This window comes from Pongo abelii, chromosome 19 (genome assembly GCF_028885655.2).
Source record: "Pongo abelii isolate AG06213 chromosome 19, NHGRI_mPonAbe1-v2.0_pri, whole genome shotgun sequence".
Classification (NCBI taxonomy): Eukaryota; Metazoa; Chordata; class Mammalia; order Primates; family Hominidae; genus Pongo; species Pongo abelii.
This window is the reverse complement of record NC_072004.2, coordinates 87,879,331-87,900,539: the sequence shown is the minus strand read 5'-3', so window position 1 is coordinate 87,900,539 and position 21,209 is coordinate 87,879,331. Positions and strand designations below refer to the sequence as shown.

General features: G+C 46.0%; 1 long non-coding RNA gene across 1 annotated transcript in view; it reads left to right on the top strand.

Annotated features, from left to right (window-relative positions):
* Positions 1 to 4,644: 4,644 nt before the first annotated feature.
* Positions 4,645 to 21,209, top strand: part of LOC112129663 (uncharacterized) — a 116,530-nt gene continuing 99,965 nt past the window's right edge. Inside the window, exon 1 of the long non-coding RNA XR_008515163.2 lies at positions 4,645 to 7,946. This is a non-coding gene — a long non-coding RNA (uncharacterized LOC112129663). The remainder of the gene's footprint in view (positions 7,947 to 21,209) is intronic.

The following is a 21,209-nucleotide window of genomic DNA, read 5'->3' as shown; positions in this document are numbered from 1 at the left end:
AACCATCATCACCATCCATCCACAAAACTTTTTTGTCTTGCAAGACTGAAACTCTATCCCCATGAAACAATCATTTCCCATTCTCTTTTCTCCCCAGCCCCTGGCAACCATCATTCTGCTTTTCATCTCTACAACTCTGACTGTTCTATGTGCCTCATATGAAAGATATTATATAGTATTTGTCTTTTGTGACGGGCTTATTTCACTTAGTTTAACATCCTCAAGGTTCATCCACATTGTAGCATATATCAGAATATCCATCCTTTTTTTTTTTTTTTTGAGATGGAGTCTCGCTCTGTTGCCCAGGCTGGAGTGCAGTGGCGTGATCTCGGCTTACTGCAAGCTCCGCCTCCCGGGTTCACACCATTCTCCTGCCTCAGCCTCCTGAGGAGCTGGGACTACAGGCGCCCTCCACCAAGCCCGGCTAATTTTTTTTTTTTCTTTTTTTTAGTAGGGATGGGGTTTCACCGTGTTAGCCAGGATAGTGTTGATCTCCTGACCTCGTGATCCCCCTGCCTCTGCCTCCCAAAGTGCTGGGATTACAGGCGTGAGCCACCGCGCCTGGCCAGGAATTTCCATCCTTTTTAAGGCTGAATAATCTTCCACTATAAGGATGGACCACATGCAGAGCATAGAGTTTTTAATGCGTGTGTATCATAGACCCTAAGTCTTCCATATTTCCCATGTATTGGGCACCTCCTATATTCTTGACCAGGTACCTGTTGTCTTGTCTGGGGACTTCCAGGTGTAGTTTGTGTTTTAGATGGGGAATTATGAGGGTGGATTCTTTAGGGAGGTAATCTTGTGAAGTTCCTTATTTCTAGTGTTCACTGCACAGAAAGCATTGAGGCGTGGTCTAATACTTCAGTGCTTTTGGCAGCCACCATTCCTATATTTTCAGAAATGTGATTATGATTGTTTAGCCAGGGTTTAAGGCCACGAATGGTGACGTGGTTTAGACATCAGCTTTTGGCAAGGCTGAGGGGACATGGGGTGATTTCATTGTCTCCTAAGTTAGCATCTGAAGGCTTTCGGTGCGATGTGTAAGATATATTTTTCGGGAGATTTAAGGCTTTAAAACACCATCTTAAGAGAATAGAAAATATCAAATAAGAGAAACAGATTGAGTGCTCATCTCAGCTTTTCTATTCATTCATTGCAGACCTTGGAATAGCTTCTCATTGTCTCATTTCCTCGGTTTTCTTCTTGGTAACATGGAGAACCCGCCCCCACCTCCACAACCACATCACAGAGGTCTCTGTCAGGAAAGACGGTTCAAAGCCTGGAAATGCTTTAACATTTTTATTGTTATTATTATTATTGGAGACGGAGTTTTGCTCTTGTCGCCCAGGCTGGAGTGCAATGGCGCGATCTCGGCTCACTGCAACCTCCGCCTCCCGGGTTCAAGCGATTCTCCTGCCTCAGCCTCCCGAGTAGCTGGGATTACAGGTGCCCACCACCACGCTGGGCTAATTTTTTGTATTTTTAGTAGAGACAGGGTTTTCCCATGTTGGGCAGGCTGGTCTTGAACTCCTGACCTCAGGTGCTTTGCCTGTCTCGGCCTCCAAAAGTGCTGGGATTACAGGCCTGAGTCACCGTGCCCGGCTTATTGGTTTTTTTTTGTTTTTTTTTGTTTTTTTTTTTGGGACAAGGTCTTACTCTGTTTCCCAGGCTGGAGTGCAGTGGCGCGATCTCAGCTCACTGCAACCTCCGCCTCCTGGGCTCAAGCCATCCTCCTACCTCAGCCTCCTGAGTAGCTGGGACTACCGGCCTGGCTAATCTTTGTATTTTTTTGGAGAGATAGGGTTTTGCCATGTTTCCCAGGCTAAACTAAAGTGATCTGCCCACCTCAGCCTCCCAAAGTGCTGGGGTTACAGGCATGAGCCACTGCACTCGGCCAAACCTGAAAACTTTTAAAATGAGGTTCCCATCGGTGAGAATGGGACTCCCAACCCATCCCCCATCTCTTGTCCCACATAACAAAGTATGTGCTTATTTTATAGGCATTTACCCATCTAATAGCTTCTTTTAAAAGGCTTGCCTCCCAGATTCATCCCTCTATTCATCAGGTGCTTATTGACTCCTTTCCCTGTGCTGGGCCTTGAATTAAGGTCCTAATTCAGACATGAAATGCATGCTGATCAAACTTATTTGGGGGAAAAAGGAGGATTCTGTAAAATCATACCCACAAAAAAAGAGGAAAAGAAAAAAAAACCATTGAGTTTGATTCTTAACAACTTCATTGCTCCTGGATGAATTTCTGGCATGTTTTTGGCACTCACAGGCATCTACCTCAAGGTGTTGGACACAAATAACCTTCCTTTGTATCCATATTTTCCTCTGCCAAAGAAGAGGGTCAATAAGCTATTGATACTCAGGACACGGTGGTGGTGATTGTGGGAGGGAGAATGGCTTTTGGTAGATCTGGTCTGAAGGTTCCTGCTTTCTGAGGAAGAGACTGCCTGAACCTAGACATTCCAAGTTCATTTTGTAGATGGCACTTTCCCCGCAGGACCAAAACTGCGACAGCCACAGGTATTTCCTAAACCACCAGTCCCGTACCAGGTGAGACTCACATGATGGATAACCAACAGGTGATCATAAAAGATGCACTTTTCAAGGCTGAGTGTGGTGGCTTATGCCTATAATCCCAGCACTTTGGGAGGCCAAGGTGGGGGATCGCTTGAAGCCAAGAGTTCAAGACCAGCCTGGGCAACATAGTGACACGCCATCTCTTTTTTTTTTTTTTCTTTTTCTTTTTCTTTTTCTTTTTTTTTGAGACGGAGCCTTATTCTTGTTGCCCAGGCTGGAGTGCAGTGGCACAATCTTGGCTCACTGCAACTTCCACCTCCTGGGTTCAAGCGAGTCTCCTGCCTTAGCCTCCTAAGTAGCTGGGATTACAGGTGTGTGCCACCATGCCCGGCTAATTTTGTATTTTTAGTAGAGATGAGATTTCGCCATGTTGGCCAGGCTGGTCTCAAATTCCTGACCTCAGGTGATCCACCTGCCTCGGCCTCCCAAAGTTCTGGGATTACAGGTGCGAGCTACTGTGCCTGCCTAGACCCCATCTCTTAAAAAAAAAAAAAAGATGCACTTTTCTGAGTAGGAACAATGATTGAATCCTGAAAGTAAAGAAGAAGGGCAGAGATTTATGTAGAGGAACCCTTTCGTGAGGTGATTTCTGGACTTGGTCAGTAGGATACGAACCTTATTCATGTGCTATTCATAGAATAAGAAGACCTGATGGGCCTCATAGTGTAACTCAGAGAGTCCTGAATGAAGCTGTGGGGAGACCTGCTTCTTGTCGTCTTTCACCGTGGCTGTCTGTACATCCAAGGCAAGTCTCCAACCCCCTTGGGACTCTGCTACCCCATTGGTGAAACGAAGGAGGTTGACCAGATGCCCCTGTGATTCCTTGCAGGAGCCTTGGTCCCACTTCCTGTTTTTGGCAGTGTTTGCCAGCTCAGCTCTTGGGTGTACCACCCCAGGCCTGTTGCTAGGTCCCTGGTACAAGCCTTTGGGACCAGTTTCAGGAGAGTGTTTAATACACAACCCTGCAGACTCTCACAGACCTTTCTAGGTAACACTTACTTCATTGCACTTTTAAAAATGAAAACGAAAGAAAATGCAGCTCGGCAGACTCACAGTAAGCAGGGCTGACAGATGTCACTCAGAATTTTATTATTTAAAGCCACAGTGATTTTCCAAATAACCTAAAAATATATAATCCAACCTCAAAATAGTGTCCTGTAACAGAGGCCAGGGAACCCTATAGGAAATGAAGTCAAAATCTTGGCACCTCTTGCTTGCTGGTTCCGGAGCTTTGAACACTTTTATGTCCTGTGAGAAACACAGGAACATGGAACCATATCAAGTTGCTTAGTGAGGCCGCCAAGGTCTCAGAGAGCTGGGGGTGTCTCGGGTGCTTCTCCTGGGACCTAAGCCAGCGTGACACCCCTTCTGGTCCCAACAGCGTTTCCTTCTCATTCTATGAGAGCATGGGTGGAGATATAATAGCCTTCAGGTATTTTAAAAATTAAGCATCTTCCGGTCAATAGGTTGTTCTGCTATATTCAGAAGATCACATTCTGAATCTGGCCACTTGGGTGGTAAAGACAGTTGCATAAGGAAACTAAAGTTTATTGAGTAGATACTAACATCCAGACACTGTGCTAAACCCTCATTTATTCCTTATAATTATTTATTAAATACAGATGCTTCTCTACTTACAATGGAATCATGTCTTGATAGCCATCATAAGATGAAAATGTTGTAAGTCAAAAATGCAGTTAAGACACTGCTCTTACCAAACACTATAGCTTAGCCTAATGTACCTTAAACATTAGTAGAACACTTACTTTAGCCTACAGTTGGGCAAATCATGTAACACAAAGCCTGTTTTATAATAAAATCTTTTTTTTTTTTTTTTTGAGGCGGAGTTTCTCTCTTGTCATCCAGGCTGGAGTGCAATGGCATGATCTCAGCTCACTGTAACCTCCGTCTTCTGGGTTCCAGTGATTCTCCTGCCTCAGCTTCCTGAGTAGCTGGGACTACAGTCGTGCGCCACTATGCCCAGCTAATTTTTTTTTTTTTTTTTTTTTTGTATTTTTAGCAGAGACAAGGTTTCACTATTTTGGTCAGGCTTGTCTCGAACTCGTGACCTCAGGTGATCTGCCTGCCTTGGCCTCCCAAAGTGCTGGGATTACAGGCATGAGCCACCGCCCGGCCTATAATAAAATCTTGAATATGTCATATAATTTATTGAATTTTTTTTAGTATCCTCAAGGTGAAAAACAGAATGGTTGTATGGGTACTTGAAGTGTGGTATTTTTCTCTCACGTCATCACGAAGTAGGAAAATTGTATGTTGGGGACTATCTGCATTATTTATACTTCTATCAATGACATTAACAGATAATTAATAGTGATATATGAATTAAAGAAGCTTGTGAAATTTACTGCCCCATTTTATAGATGAGGAAGTTGAGGCCCCGAGAGACTAAGGAACTTGCCCAGTGTATGAGAGCTAAGAGATGGCAGAACACATTGGGTTTGCATCTGGGTGGGTGGATAGGGGTTTGGGAGCTGGCATGAATTTCATTGCTGGCTAAACATCCCGAGCCAGCAGTCCCAGGGCCAGCGGGTGGGACCAGCAAGGCTATCTTCCTAGGACTGAGTATCGGAGAACTGGTCTGCCTCACTGTGGGAGGGAAGAGGGGATACTTTGTGCTTGGTGCCCATGCCCCACCCTTTCCGAGGAGCTGTCAGATGCTAGGCCCTGTGTTCCCAGGTGGAGGCCCAGCAAGGTACCCGCTGCAGCTTATCTTTCCAGATCGGTCTCCAGGAAGCATCTCCGTGTGGCTTCCGAGCTGGGGGAGCTGCAGGCCGGGCTGCCAGCAACTGACTGGCTGTTATTTGGTTTTCTCTGACTAGATCTTTGTTTCTGTGAAACTCTTAGCTGCTGAGGCTCTCGTGCTGCAGCTTAATCGGCGCTGCATGGAGTGCTAGCCTGGTTAAGTAAACACCGTTGGAATATTACCTGTCTGTTAACCTGTCAAAATTGCTTTACAGCCCCCTTTTATCTTCCCCCCAACGGAATTTCCCCTGGAGTTTTCTGCCTCCTCTCTGGTTCCTTTCCTCGCCTGCCCTCCTTCTCCTGCAAAGCTTCCCCACCCCCGGAGTCATTAAATATTGTCAGAGTTCCGCCACTTACGGCTGCCTTGTTTGCTCAGTTCAGATAAATTGTTGTTGACTCTGTGATGCAGACCAAGGGCACTGGGCTCCCAGCCCCAGAGAAGGAAGAATGAGGTCTGCCAGGTGGGAAGAGGCGAGGGGGGCTGGGGGAGGATGCATAGGAGGGGGCCCTGCCTCCCTGGCTGCACCTGGCTCCCCCTGGTCGCCTCAGAAGGAGCCAGTGCTCTGTCCGGCCTCACCGCCTCGCAGGCCTTCTTCCTTTCCTCCTTGCCGGCACCACCCTCTCTCTAAACGCTGAGTTTATGAATTTGAGGGTCTTAGGGGAACATCCAGTTCTAACCCTCACAGTCCTTAGAGGCTGAGCCCCGACTCCGTGTTTCGGTTTCAGGCTTGACTGAATGAGTTCTAGGATTCTTTGGAGATTCCACCTTAAAAAAACTGTGGTAAAATACATATAACAATATAACATCATTTACCGTTTTAACCAACTTAAAGTATACGGTTCAGTGACATGAAAGCATTTACAATGTTGTGCAACCATCACCACTATTTGTATTCAGACTTTTTTCCAAGTCCTTTAAAAATCTTTATTGAATGAAAATTGGTATGCATAAATTGTACATTGTTTAACACATACATTTTGAAGAGTCTGGACGTATGCATACACCACCCCAAAAGGAAAGCCTGCGCTCATTATTCTCCTTTCTCCCTTCCCTCCAGCCCCTGCCAAACATTAGTCTACTTTCTGGCTCTATGGATTTGCCTATTCTGAATATTCTACAAAAACAGAACCTCACAATATGTGACCTTTCCTGTCTGGCTTCTTTCAGAGAGCATAATAGCTTCAAGGTTCTGGAGATCCACTTTTGTCTTCTACTTAGAGGGTGGAGACTGATTTAAGGAACGGTGGGCAACCGCTGGAGACCTGTGGGGTGGTCTTAACTTATTTCTGGCAGTAGTTCCTTGTTCTTGGCAGCCTTGAGCCTCTGATCTCTCCAGCAGTGGCCTGGTACCTGGAGAATTTCTGCTGCATACTTGGGGAGGTCATTTTGACTTTCACTGAAACCGCCAGGCCCTCCCTCTTCCCTGGGCCTCTGCCACCTCCCTGATCCGGTCAGATGCTTCTGTCCTGCCATCTCTGGGTCAGAAATCTGACAACTCATGGAAACAGTTCATCTTTGGGCACTTGGGCTCAGCACACTGGGTAGAAAAGCCCCTCACTTTTAATCAGAAAGTTGGGATGACAAAGTTAGGGGTGTGTGTTTTGGGGTTAGCTGGGGGTTTGAGTCTCAGCTCTGCCATCACCTGGCTATGTGTCCTCAGTGCCCCCACCTGTAAAATAGAAGTGGCAGTGCCCATCTTTTAGGACTGTGATGATTGAGTGCACTGATAACTTTAAGTTACTTTGTGTAGTGCCTGGTGTTTAGGATGTATACGGTAATTGGTGATTGTTAATGAAATCTAGGTTAAAAAAAAAATCAGTGCAGTACCCCATCCACCTACCACCCTATCAACCTTTGCCATTCTAGAGTTTTTAGCAACTTTTAGAAACCGCACAGGGCTTTAGTACATCTTGTCACTAGATGCATTTGCTAGTTTTCAGGATTCTAGAAGGCTCCAAACTCAGATCATGGTTTGGTCTGTGACAAGGAGAAAACCTTGGTTATATGCAAGACCGTAACAAAATTTCCCCATTTCTTTTCTTTTTTCCTTTTTTTTTTTGCCCCACCATTTTTGGAATTTCTTATAGTCTAAGATGATTCTTACTATACTCATGTTTCTGTCCCACCAAACCTTGAATCCAGTGAAACTCACATGGGCTCTAGAGAGCATGAAAGAGTTAATGTGTCCCTGAGTGCCCAGTTTCTTACAGGATTAGGGGAAAAGTGACTTTACTTTTATTTGCGGCCCGACTCAAGCTCAGTGTAATTCCACAAACTGTTGAATACCTTCTACGGGAGTTCACAGGCAGGCTGTGGGGATGGCCACAGGCACGTGATGTCAGGTTCTGTTTTTGGCTGTCTTGAGTGATTAGTGAGTTGCGTAACCTCTTTGTTCACCAGGTCCCTGTCTGGGAATCATTTGCCCTCAGCCTGTGTGTGTCTTGTGGGGCGAGAGAGGGAGTGCGCTGCTCACCGCCCTGCACCCGCTGCCCGGCTCTGCTTCCCACTCTTGGCTGGTGCCCCATGGGCCTTTCAGGCGAGCTGGGCGGAAGTAGGTCAGGGACCTTCCAGCTGTGGGATCCTCAGTGGGGTGAGTCCATTGCTTTGCTTGGCTGTTGGAGCTGAACCCACTTTTGTTTCCTAAAGGAGTAGCCTTTTAGTTTTAATTGAAAAAGCAAGCACCGTACTTCTGTCCAGCAAAAAGATGTCAATTTCCTTCTTTTTTTTCCTCCCTGATATTATATGTGTATTTTTTTCTTTAGAAAGGGTGAGCCTGTGGATTTTCTTCCTAAAGTAAGTTTTATCGAGGAATAATTTATATACAGTAAAATTCACCCTTTTTTAGTGTTCAGTGGACTCCATTTTTTTTTTTTTTTTTTTTTTTTGAGATGGGGCCTTGCTCTGTCGTCTAGACTGGAGTACGGTGGTGCCATCAGAGATCACTGCAGCCTTGATCACCCAGGCTTAAGCTATCCTCCTGCCTCAACCTCCCGAGTAGCTGAGACCACAGGCATGTACTACCATGCCTAGCTAATTTTTTTATTTTTTATTTTTTGTAGAGACGGAGGTCTCACTGTGTTGCCCACGGTGGTCTTGACCTGCTGGCCTCAAGTGATCCTCCCATCTCAGCCTCCCAAAGTGCTGAGATTACAGGCATGAGCCACCGTGCCTGGCTAGGATTTCAGTTTTTAATGCAAGGCTGTCTTCCTAAAATATCCCCATAATCAGATTTGGAGTGCTGTGGCTCCAGCTAGGCATGCAGAGTTGAGTACCTGAGAAGGCAGCGCTTGATGTACGGCCCTTGCGATGAAATGGATTCAGGCATACTAAGAAAGTGGTACAAGGGAGACACATTAAAATGAGTGAAGGGAAAGTTTTTACCCCTCCTTTGTGAGAGTTGAATGACAATTGCTAGACATTTGCCTATGTAGTTTTAGAAAGATTCTAACTGGAGCAATGCTTGGCTGGAGGAGGTCAATTGTATGTCTGCAGAAAGGGTTCAGACAGACTTGTCATCATTTTCCTGGCGCTGACCCTGACTCTTACCTGGAAAGCCCCTAAACCACCCACCCCAGGGATCCACGGTGCAGGGAAGGTGGTCATGCAGAAAACAACCTCTAGTGAGTTGCTCGGCCTCAGGCCCTCTGTAGGTGACCTTGTCTTGCCTCCAAAAGACTGGACCTCCTTTTCTTCTTCAGTGGTAAAAGGAGTTTCTTGGGGCCACCGTGGGCTCTGGGCAGAGACTGTGCCTTCCTCCCTTTTGTGTCTGAGTCGCCCCACATGCTTTGGCGCAGGGAGTTTGGGCCAGAGCGATCTCCAGGCCCTTCCAGTTCACTGGCGCTGTGATAAGGTTCCTGGGGATTTTGTGTCATGTTGCTTGGAAACCAGATGGAAATAGGCCAATTACCATCGAAGTGGGGCGGCTCCTGAATGTTCCAGGACCAGGATATTTGAGCTAGGCTTGGGACCTTCTCTTTGCTGGGTCTCTCCCTGGTCCTGCCTCCTAAAGAAAGAGAAGACAAGCAAATACTCTGTCTACACTCAGATTAGCTGCCTTACATGAGAGCAAGAGAGCAGGAGGAAACTGCTCAGCTGCCTCATTTTTCTCCTGGGGTGGAGGTGGATGATTGTCTTGCCTTCAATCTTTAAGAGACTGAAGCCAGCCTCTGACCACCTTGGGCATGGTGGCTGGACCCGCAATGTGCCTGTCAGTAGAAGGAAGGGAGATTTCGAAGGCTGGAGAGAACAGCTTTGTCTCTTCGCAGCAGCCTGCGGGCTCCCAGCCATATCCTGGCTGAGCGATAGCACATCCAGCTTGCTTGGGGCCAGGGCTGAATCACCATGAATCCCCCACAGCTTGGCAGTGGCTGCTTAAAGAGACCCAGGGCTGAAATAACAGGGGAGGTTAGAGGCTCTCGCTGGAATCAGGCTAAATGAGAGAATGGCAAAGATGAGGGAATCTATCAGAATCTACTGAGATTCAGGGATAGGCCGGGCCTGTCTGCAGGGGAAGAGATGGGTGTGGGCGTTGGAGCATTGCTACAGGAAGCCCAGGGGCCGGCTCTGTGGGCTTAAGCTCGATGCCTTCATTCCAAGGGGCCCTTCTACTAACACAATTTAACATGACTGAGAGTTTTCACTTTGCTTAAGTCCTTAAAGACCTTGCCACGTTTAAGCCTACCCACAGTCACATATATATATTGGCCCATTTTATAGATGAGAAAGAGAGGCTTAGAGGAATTAAGTAACTACCCAAAGTCAAGAACAGATGAATTATTTCTCCCTCAGGTTGTGTCGCTATCCTTCTAGGCCAATCCTTTGTTAGCTTGCTTGCACAACGGGATTCCTAAGCCTGGAGGAAGCTAGCTCTATCTGCAGTCATAGGCTCATTGCTGTGTGTGCTTGATTAATGTTGGTCCTGTGTTAGTCTATTATCATACTGCTCTGAAGAAATACCCGAGACTGGGTAATTTATCAAGAAAAAGAGGTTTTCCATGGACTCACAATTCCACATGGCTGGGGAGGCCTCACAATCATGGCGGAAGGAAAAGGAGAAGCAAAGGCGCCTCTTACATGGGGGCAGGCAAGAGAGTGTGTGCAGGGGAACTGCCCTTTATAAAACCATCAGATCTTGTGAGACTTATTCACTATCACAGGAATAGCATAGGAAAAACCTGCCCCCATGATTCAATTACCTCCCATCAGGTCCCTCCCATGACATGTAGGGACTATGGGAGCTACAATTCAAGATGAGATTTGGGTGGGAACACAGCCAAACCATATCAGGTCCCCTTCCACTGGACTGGGGAGCTGGATGGTTTTGTTGCATATTTTATCTCCAATACTTGGCAAATTAGACTCTTTAATTGTTGAATGTGGCCAGGCATAGTGGCTCATGCCAGTAATCTCTGCACTTTGGGAGCCTGAGGTGGGAGGATCGCTTGAGCCCAGGAGTTCGAGACCAGCCTGGGAAATATAGGGAGACCTCGTTGCTAAAAAAAAAAAAAAAAAAAAAAAATTGGCCAAGCATGGTGGTGCATACCTGTAATCCCAGCTACTCAAGAGGCTGAGATGGGGCCGGGCGTGGTGGCTCACGCCTGTAATCCCAGCACTTTTGGAGGCCGAGGCGGGCAGATCATGAGGTCAGGAGATCGAGACCATCCTGGCTAACATGGTGAAACCCCGTCTCTACTAAAAATACAAAAAATTAGCTGGACATGGTGGTGGGCTCCTGTAGTCCCAGCTACTAGGGAGGCTGAGGCAGGAGAATGGCGTGAACCCGGGAGGCAGAGCTTGCAGTGAGCCGAGATTGTGCCACTGCACTCCAGCCTGGGCAACAAGAGTGAGACTCCATCTCAAAAAAAAAAAAAAAGAAAAAAAAAAAGAGGCTGAGGTGGGAGGATTGCTTGAGCCCAGGAAGTCACAGCTGCGGTGGGCCGAGATTGTGCCACTGCCCTCCAGCCTGGGAGACAGAGTGAGATCCTGTCTCAAAAAAAAATGTTGAAGATGTGAATGAATGCATGACCCCAAACTCTTATGGCTAACCTTTTTGCCACCTAGTAGACTCCAGCTGCTGCTAGGCTGGGTGTGTGTAGAATAAGGCCCTGCGAACACAGGCATCCCTCTCGTGAATAAGAGCTGAGCAGTGCACTTCACGGTCCCCAGGCAGCCCACACCATCTGTTTGCTGCAGCGGGATGGCTTGGGTGGTCCATCCAGGGCCCTGCCCAGAGTCTCCTGGGGCCAAGGCTGGGAAAGCCTTGCCCTCTCACTGCCTACCTCCAGGTAGGCACAGTAGGGAGGGCTGGCAGGAATGACCCAGGAGTGAAAGCAATCCTCCTGTCTTCTGGTGGGAGGATGGAGGGGCCAGGGCAAACTGTGAACCAGCCTTTGGATGGGGTACCCAACCACTTCCGTGACACTCCTTGCCCCGCTCTGCTGGGCTCTTTAGGGATCATCGAGCTTTCATGTTACTTTAGTGGTTGAGGCCACCCCTGGATTTCCCTCCTGAAGTGTCCCGTGTTGCAAATGGCCTTTGTTCTTTCTTCTCTAAGGTATGGGAAATGTGGTGGCTGCCCCAGGTCTATGCAGCAGGGGAACCTGAGAGCCTCCTAAGGGAGGAGGAGCAGAGTTTTCTGGAAGCTGGTGTTCATGTAAATAACCCTGGGTCCTTCAGTGATTAGTCCCAGCTAGGAAAGTAGACAGAGAACCAACCCAATCAAGTTGTGAGAAATTGAAAGCACTCCAGCTTTCTTACAGATATTTTCTTTTTCTTTTTCTTTTTTTTTTTTTTGGTCGCGGGGATGGAGTCTCGCTCTATCGCCCAGGCTGGAGTGCAGTGGCTTGATCTGGGTTCACTGCAACCACCACCTCCCAGGTTCAAGCAATTCTCTGGCCTCAGCCTCCCAAGTAGCTAGGATTACAGGCGCATGCCACCAGGCACGATTAATTTTTGTAGTTTTAGTAGAGACAGGGTTTTGCCATGTTGGCCAGGCTGGTCTCGAACTCCTGACCTCAAGTGATCTGCCTGCCCTGGCCTCCCAAAGTGCTGGGATTACAGGCATGAGCCACTGTGCCTGGCTGATATTTTCTTTAAAATGAAATAAATATATAATTGGAGGGCATTACAGGTGACGTGAGGGCAGCAAGGCAGCTTGTGGTTTTTAAAGGAGGAGGAGCGTGGCTGTCCCTCAGTGACTCCTCTAAGTTCAATGACCTGGAGACCAAGAGAAGGGGACATTTGAGGATCTCGACCTTGTCCTTCCAGCAGGTGCTCCCAAGCCACCTCCAGGCCTGAGAATAGGCATCACATGACTCTGTTTAATCCTCCGACACAGCACGGAGTGGCATTCTGGATCCACACTGCCTGCCTTTGAGCCCTGGCTGAAGCCTCTCTGATTCAGCCTCCTGAGGGACTTCCAGGGACTTCGCTACTTTCCCTGTCCCCTCTTGCCTCCCACTATCTGCCCCCAGAGGTGTGGCTTGAGTCACCTCCTCAGGAAGTTTGTCTTTTATGTTGGATTTCTATGTAGCTCAATTACACCATGGTTATTCCTAAATGTCAGGCTTAATTTGTTGCAAGTTTTACTTGATCCCAACAGCATGTTTTATTTACAGTAGGGAGGTCTATTCGTATAACCTCCCTCTTTTACAGTTTGTCCTTACAGAGTATGCGTAACTATTCACAATTAAAAGAAAACAAACACACACAACACTTTTGGAGCATTGCTTACAGCGTGGGGCTTTGGTAAAGCCTCACATCAGTGTGGTCCCTTTTCTCAAATTCTGCTTCATGACAAAGCCCACATACCTACACCACTCCTTCAGAACCCTACAGTCTGATCTTGTAATGGCTTGGGTTTCAATTTAAGGTTGGTAGGTTGAATCACCTAAATTTTAGAGATCTCCAAATAGGCCTAAAAAGGCTCCCACTCACAGAAATGTGCTTGCTTCACCCTGGAAGATACACGCGGAAATAACAGTGCTTTGGTTTTCAAGGCTTTCGTTTCTCTTTGCAGTAACTTGCTCCTCCTGTACTTAATGCAATACTCCATCAGCTAACAAGAGAAAGCGTCTCTTTTGTTTTTTTGTCTCTGCAGCTTTATTGAGGTACAGCTGACAAATAAAAATTGTATTTATGTATTCATGGTATGCAACATGATGATTTGATATACATTGTGAAATAAGTTTTACAATCAGATTAATCACAATCAAATTAATTAGTGCATTCAACACCCCACATAATTACCGTGTGTGTGGGGTTGGGGGTAAGGACACTTAAGATCTACTCTTTTAGCAAATTTCAGGCAAGCCATGTTGTATTATTAACTATTGTCATCATGCTGTGCTTTAGATCCCCAGAACAAATTCATCTTGTAACTGAAAGTAATCAGGTTCTATATGTGGTCCCTGGACTGAAGTCCCTCTCCTCCCTGGTGGCTGGGAAACCATGTAGGACAAAGGGCATGAATGTCTTCTGGGCAGATGCTAAGTCCCTGTAACCAATTAGATTTTTCTCTTCCGTGGACTGATCCTCCTGTGGTTTCTGGGCAGAATTCAAAGTGAAATGGGTTCTACCAGCCACTCAACCAGACCACAGAGGCCCCAGGGAGGCAGCAAGCTCGGGATGGGTCCTGGGCATTGTTTTGCTTGGGGAAGTGAAACTGGCATCCTTTGCTTCAAAGTCTTCATCCCTCCTGAATTAAAGGTGTGGCCTTGACCAGAGTGACAAGATTGCAAACACTGGGGTGAAGAAAATGTATCAGGTTGCAGCCTTTTTCCTTCCAGAATATTCTCAACTTCCTGTTGCTTTTTCAAATCAGTTACATTTTCAGAAGAGACTCTTAGTTTAAAGCAGTGCCCCTCGTTAAGAGGTTGTGTCGTGTATTAATTCAAGCTGAGCTTGGCATGGAAGAGCATTCCCTCTGACCAGTAGCTTGTTTTTTTTCTTTCTTTCTTTTTTCTTTTTTTCTTCTTCTTTTTGCAAGCCAGAATGGCGCTGAAGAATTCCCCAGCATGGGGTAGGGCTCGATTTCTCGGAACCTTCCAAGCCGCCTTTTTTTCCCAGTTATCCTAAATATATAGCGTTTTATAGTGTTTCTAAGCATGGGGACAAAGTGTTTTGCACCAAAGAACAGGAGTCTCAAAATAAAATATGGGCTTCCTTTGGACGAGGCACCATGGCCACAGTTAGCATGCTGGGCAGGTTCCTGGTTCAAGCTCAATTTGAACTATTTCTAGATATGCAAGCAGTTTTATAATCTCTCTCCTTCCCCCTATTCCTTTCACCATTAAAAAAAAAAAAAGGCGTATAACTTTGCTGACTATCAAATCCTTTGTCCTTCCTGTTACATGCATTACTACAAGAGCCTGCTCAAAGCTTTTCCTTTAGGGAGTTTCAATAGACACTACTGAGAGATGAGAAGGAAATTAAACTCGGTGGGGGTTGCCCCTGTACCCTGAAAGTAATTCCATGTTTGAAATGCCGAAAGCCCGAAGATCTCTTTCGCTGTCAGACCCAGAGAGGAGAGTGAGACAAACTTGAACTGACGAGAATGGAACTTTAATTTCTGGGTGGTTCTTCGAAATCATCAGTCTGGTTTTGGGGAACATGACTGTCTCGAAAGTCCTTTAACTCTTTCCAGTCCCGTAGTTTTTTCTTTCGAGGGTAGTGGACAAGTTAGTTTACCAGGGAAGTCATTTATTGTCCAAAATGAATTTAAGTTAAAGCTACTCATTTATTGGTGGTAAGGCAAATGGGTTCAGGCTTTCTGGAGGAGAATAGCCAAATGAATGAAAAGCCTTGAATGGCATATTCTTGACATGCTATCAGTGCATTTCTAGAAATTTCTTCTGAGGACACCATTGATAAGTTTGCCCATCCTGTGTTTATGAGACAGTGAAAAATGCAAACCGTGGAAACGCCCTTCAGGAGCAGAGTATCCCCATCCATAGAATGGAATATTAGGGAGCTATTGAAAGTGGTGCTATAGGCCGGGCACGGTGGCTCATGCCTGTAATCCCAGCACTTTGGGAGGCTGAGGTGGGCGGATCACCTGAGGTCAGGAGTTCAAGACCAGCCTGACCAACATGGAGAAACCCCATCTCTATTAAAAATACAAAATTAGCCGGGCGTCGTAGTGCACGCCTGTAGTCCCAGCTACTCGGGAGGCTGAGGCAGGAGAATTGCTTGAACCCAGGAGATAAAGGTTGCGGTGAGCCGAGATCACGCTGTTGCACTCCAGCCTGGGCAACAAGAGCAAAACTCCATCTCTCACACATACACAAAAAAAAAAAAAAAAAGGAAAAAAGAAAAAAAGACAAGAGAAAGTGGTGCGTGATGCTATAAACTTATATTTGTTGATAAAGAAATCTGTCCATGATATATTGTTGCATACAATCAATTCATTTTAAAACCATATGAGTGCTTTACAATGTGGTATCCTGGAACAGAAAAAGACATTGGTGGAAAAACAGGAGTACTCTGAATAAAATCTGTAGTTTAGTTAAAAGTAATGTACCAATGTTAATTGCTTAGTTTTGACAGATGTGCTGTGGTTATGTAAAATGTTCACATTAGGCAAAGCTGAGTAAAGGAACTCTTTGTACTATCTTTGTCAGTTTTCTGTAAATCCAAAATGATTATAAAATAAATTTTTTTCCAAAAGGCATATAAACACATTTAAGACTTTTGGAAGGATTTTAAACAAAAGATTAACCCTCTGAATGCTGGGATTATGGGTGATCTTAATTTTGTAGTTTTCGATGATAATTTTGTTAAAAGCCAAGAAAGCTCATTTGTTCTGTGAAAAGAAAGTAGCCTATGAGTATAATTTGGTTGTTCAGATACTAGAGCCCATCTCTCCATCACAATTCACAGGTGTTTCTGGGTTGAAGTCTGCCCTTCTGGGTACAGCCAGGCATGGAAGAGAGGCTATGATTAGAGCAGAGACTTTGGAATTGGAGAGACCTGGGTTTGAATCCATCACTTGCCAGCTGTGATTTTGGTTAGTTACATTGTCTGTGACCCATTAAAAAAAAAAATCTGTACAATGTGTTTAATGACGCTGATCTCACAAGGCCATTGCAAGAATTAAATGAAGCAATTTAGTGTTACTAACAATGAATGCTTCCGTCACTTAGGGGAAGAGCCTGGAGAACTCTGTCTCCAGCAGATTCTGGTGTTGAATGTATCTCACCCTGAACTCATCTTTTCTGAAAACTTTTATGCCAGTTGTTACCACTTTTGTGATAGAGGAGAGTGTGAATTCTATTTATTTGTTAATGCACTGAATTATGGGCTGTTAGGGGCTGTTGCTGAAACATGGAGTATTTGAGAATCATTTTTATGCCCTTCCTATTCCCACCTCACTATTTCATGCCCTGTGCCCCAAATAATCTTGGTGCAATGTGTTTGTATAGGTTATGTCTGCATTAGGCCGGTAAAGAGAAAATCCTTCATAGGTGTTTTTGTTTTGTTTTGTTTTCTCAGCCCACATCCTCACATAGAGGTCCACTGACCTCATATGTCCTTGCTCTCCTGGATTGCTGAGTATTTGAGAAGTCTCTTGAGTATCCTTGGGGAGATGGCCACTGCCATCATCCCTGATGGACGGTGACTGATAAAATATGTTTCTGTAAGCTCTCTTGTGTAGGAAGGGTAGCCCTGGGGTCATTAACTGGAGCTAAAGCCCATCGCTTTCGGGCCCAGAGTAGAACATTCTGCACGTGGACCTAGAATCCAGGCCGCCTGCATTCTGATCCCAGCTGGGCCACTGCTTACCTCTGAGAGAGGTCACTAAAGCCCATCTGAGCCTCCCTCCTCCTTGATAGGTGAGTGGCTGCTTAGGCTTCCTGGGTCTCATGTTGCAATTTCAGAACATTTGGCAAGAAAAAGCGTCATCCTCACTCACCCTTTCGAACACAAAACAAGACAGAACAAAAAATCCCAACATCAGAGGCCTAAAGGCTTTGAACATACCATTAAAAAAAATGTTTATTTAATATTGGATAAAAATATACTGCCTTACCTTTGAAAAAAATAACTAAATAACTAGCAAGGCTTCAAAGCATTTCCTCTTCCCTCTGCTTTCCAGGAGGAGAAATATTTTTCAAAGTCATTTGAATATTAAAGAGCTGGGCCCAGAAGCCCTCCGTGTCTGGGATGGAGATCCGCAAGTCCATCAAGTATTTTTTAAAACGTTGGTTTTATGCACAGTTTGAAGCGGAGACCCTTTCCCTCCTGCCCCATGGTGCCTCCTTCCCCGTTTCTTTTATTTTTGTGTGTGTGTCAATTCCATGTGTATGCTAAGAAACTTAATCCATTTGTTTCTGATTCATTTACACTTAACTCATCAAAATGCTATTTAGTGAGAGGTATTTCAAATTCGAGAGGCACTTTATCTCGTGGAACAGGAAATTGCATCTTGCTGTGGGTAACGGAATGCAGACTCAGGCCGCTCTGACTTTGGCCTTAGCTCAGACCCCAAGTGCATCGCTACATCAGGTGGCTTTAAATCCAGCCCCGAGTGCCCCAAAGGCCTTCTCTTCCCTTCCTCTCTCCCGACTCCCCTTGATTTGTACACCAGGGATTTGTGTAAACCCCTCTGAAAACTCAGCGTGTCAGTGTTCTTTTCACATGAAGCCGTTTGGGATGTTCTTTGCTCCTTCCACCCCCAATATTTTGTTATGAAAATTTACAAATATACAGAAAATGGAAAGAATTTTACACCAGCACCCATATACCTATCATGTAGATTCTATGGTTGACTCTTTTTTTTTTTTTGAGATGGAGTCTTGCTCTGTCGCCCAGGCTGGAGTGCAGTGGCACCATCTCAGCTTAAGCTCCACCTCCCAGGTTCACGCCATCCTCCTGCCTCAGCCTCCCGAGTAGCTGGGACTACAGGCACCTGCCACCATGCCTGGCTAATTTTTTGTATTTTTGGTAGAGACAGGGTTTCACCGTGTTAGCCAGGATGGTCTTGATCTCCTGACCTCGTGATCCACCCGCCTCGGCCTCCCAAAGTGCTGGGATTACAGGTGTGAGCCACCGCACCCAGCCTTTTTTTTTTTTTTAAAGACAGGGTCTCGCTCTAGTCCCACAGGCTGGAGTGCGATGGTGTGATCTTGGCTCACTGTAATCTCCGCCTCCCAGGTTCAAGCGATTCTCCTGCCTCAGCCCCCTGAGTAGCTGGGATTACAGGCACGTGCCACCATGCCTGGCTAATTTTTGTATATTTAGATGGTGTTTCCGCATGTTGGTCAGACTGGTCTCGAACTCCTCAGGTGATCCACCCACCTCGGCCTCCCAAAGAGCTGGGATTACAGGTGTGAATCACCACATCCGGCCCACAGTTGACTTTTGTATTCCACAGTTGACTTGCTTTATCACTTACCTGCTCTTTGGCCTCTTTCTGTCCCATGTTCTTTGATCCATTCCAAGTAAGTTGCAGACATTAGTATTCTTCTCTCCAAATACTGCAGTGTTCACATCATTCACTTGAGTTTAATATTTGATGGCAGATATTTTTTCTTTTTAAGTAAAATTTGCAGGCACTGTACTGCAACAAATCTGAAGTGTACCATAGGTACAGAATGATACCAGCACCCTACAGAGTGCCTTTGTGGTCTTTGCCAGTCCACCCTCACCCTTAGACCCTCCCGTGATGGCGGAATGATATGGTTTGGCCGTGTCCCCACCCAAATCTCATCTTGAAGTGTAGCTCCCATAATTCCCACTTGTCATGGGAGGGACCCCGTGGGAGGTGATTGAATCATGGGGACAGTTTCCCCCATACTGTTCTCATGGTAGTGAATAAGCCTCATGAGATCTGATGGTTTTATAAGTGGGAGTTCCCCTGCACAAGCTCTCTTCTTGCCTGCTGCCATGTTAAGACGTGCCTTTCTCCTCCTTTGCCTTCTGTCATGACTGTGAGGCCTCCCCAGCCACGTGGAACTGTGCGTCCATTAAACCTCTTTTTCTTTATAGATTACCCAGTCTCAGGTATGTGTTTATTAGCCATGTGAGAACAGACTAATACATCTCCATAGCAACTCTTCTGATGTCTTTCTGCCTAGTCTAATTTTGCCGTTCTAGGAGAACTTCATATAAATGGAGTCACACATGATGCGCTCTTTTGCGTAACTCCGCTTTCACTCAGCAAACTGTTTTTGAGATTCCTCCATGTTATTGCCTGTATCAGAGCTTTGCTCCTCCTGACTGCACAGCAGTGTCCTATTGTGTGACTGTCCCACAGCTGTGTGTCCATTTCTCCTCTTGCTGTGTGCCTGCCCTGCTTCCAGGTTTTGGCTGCTTCGAATAAAGTTGCTATGAGCATTCTTGAACAAAACTTCGGGTGGACGCATGTTTTCATGTCTCTTGGGTAAATAACTCGGAGTGGAATTGCTGGGTCATAGAGTAGGTGTATGTTTAATTTTATAAGAAACTGCCAGACCTTTCCCAAAGTGGCTGTACCTGCTTACACTCCCACCAGCAATGTCTGAGAGTTCCAGTTGCTCCAGTCCTCATGGAGGAGGTGCTGACACTTTGTAAAATTGCAGTCATTCTGGTGGGTGTGTAGTGGTATCTCACCGTGTCCTTACCCTATTTTATGTGTGTTACCTCTGTCACTGCTGAGACCAAGAGTCACATAAAATGGCAGGAGAGGAATTCTCATATAAAGTAGGATGTACTGTGCCAAGTTAGCTCAGTTTGACTTCTTGTTTTTTTTTTTGGTGGGGGGAGGGGGGTCAGGGTCTTTCTCCCCAGGCTGGAGGGCAGTGGTATGATCATAGCTCACTGCAGCCCTGACCTCCTAGGCTCAAATGATCCTCCTGTCTCATCCTTGTGAGTAGCTGGGACCACAGACATGCACCACCATGCCTGGCTAATTATTTTATTTTATTTTTTGTAGAGGTTTCTTTTTCCTATGTTGTCCAGGTTTGGCCTCCCCAAGTGCTGGGATTACAGGTGTGAGCCACTGCGCCCAGCTAGTTTGACCTCTTGAGGACTTTAGAAACCCCCCTTTCACTCAGACCATTAGAGATTTTTAATTCCATGTTTTTCCCTCTCTTGTGGATCTCTTCTCCCCTCAGAGGATACCCAACTCCATGGCAGAGCCTACTTCGTGGTCATGTCCCCAGTGCCTGGTTCTGAAGGGAGCACGTGAGTGCTTTGCAGGGCTTGGTGTGGGTGCAACTTGTTTCTGTGACTCTGGGATCAGCCTCACCAGACTTGGCCCATGAGGCCAGGACCTCTGATTGACCACCTGGGTCCCATGTCCAGCAGAGTGAGAGACATATAGTAAGTGCTCAATAAATATTTGAACAAAGGGATAAGTAGAGTTTCCCTTTTTCTCTCTTACAAGTCATTTATTCAGTAAACGTTGTCTCAAGGTTATACGGTGCTAAGGAAGGCGCTCAGAGCACTTTGGGAGCTCTGATAGAGATGGAAGGTAAATACAAGCTTGATTGCCGAGTAGAAAGAAGGTGGTAAGTGCTGCAAGAGACACAAGGGAATGACGTGCACCCTGAATCAAGGTCTGCACGCTGTCACTTGGCAGCTGTAGGACCTGGTCATGTTGCTTGTCCCCTGGGCCTCCATGTGCCCATCTGTGCAATGGGATAGTAGTGGTTTGCACTGTACAAGGTGGTTGTGGAAGTGAGAACCTCTGCCTGGAAAGCCCTTAGTATAGTGCCTGCTCAAGGCACTATAATGACTGCTCAAGGAAGGGGGAGCTTTTAGTTACAGGCGTGTACGATCTGAAGACATGAAAGGCATTGAACTTTGGTGGGTAAATTGGGTTTTTTCCAGCAAAGGTATAAATCCTTAAAAGCCAAGATCATATTGTCTGATT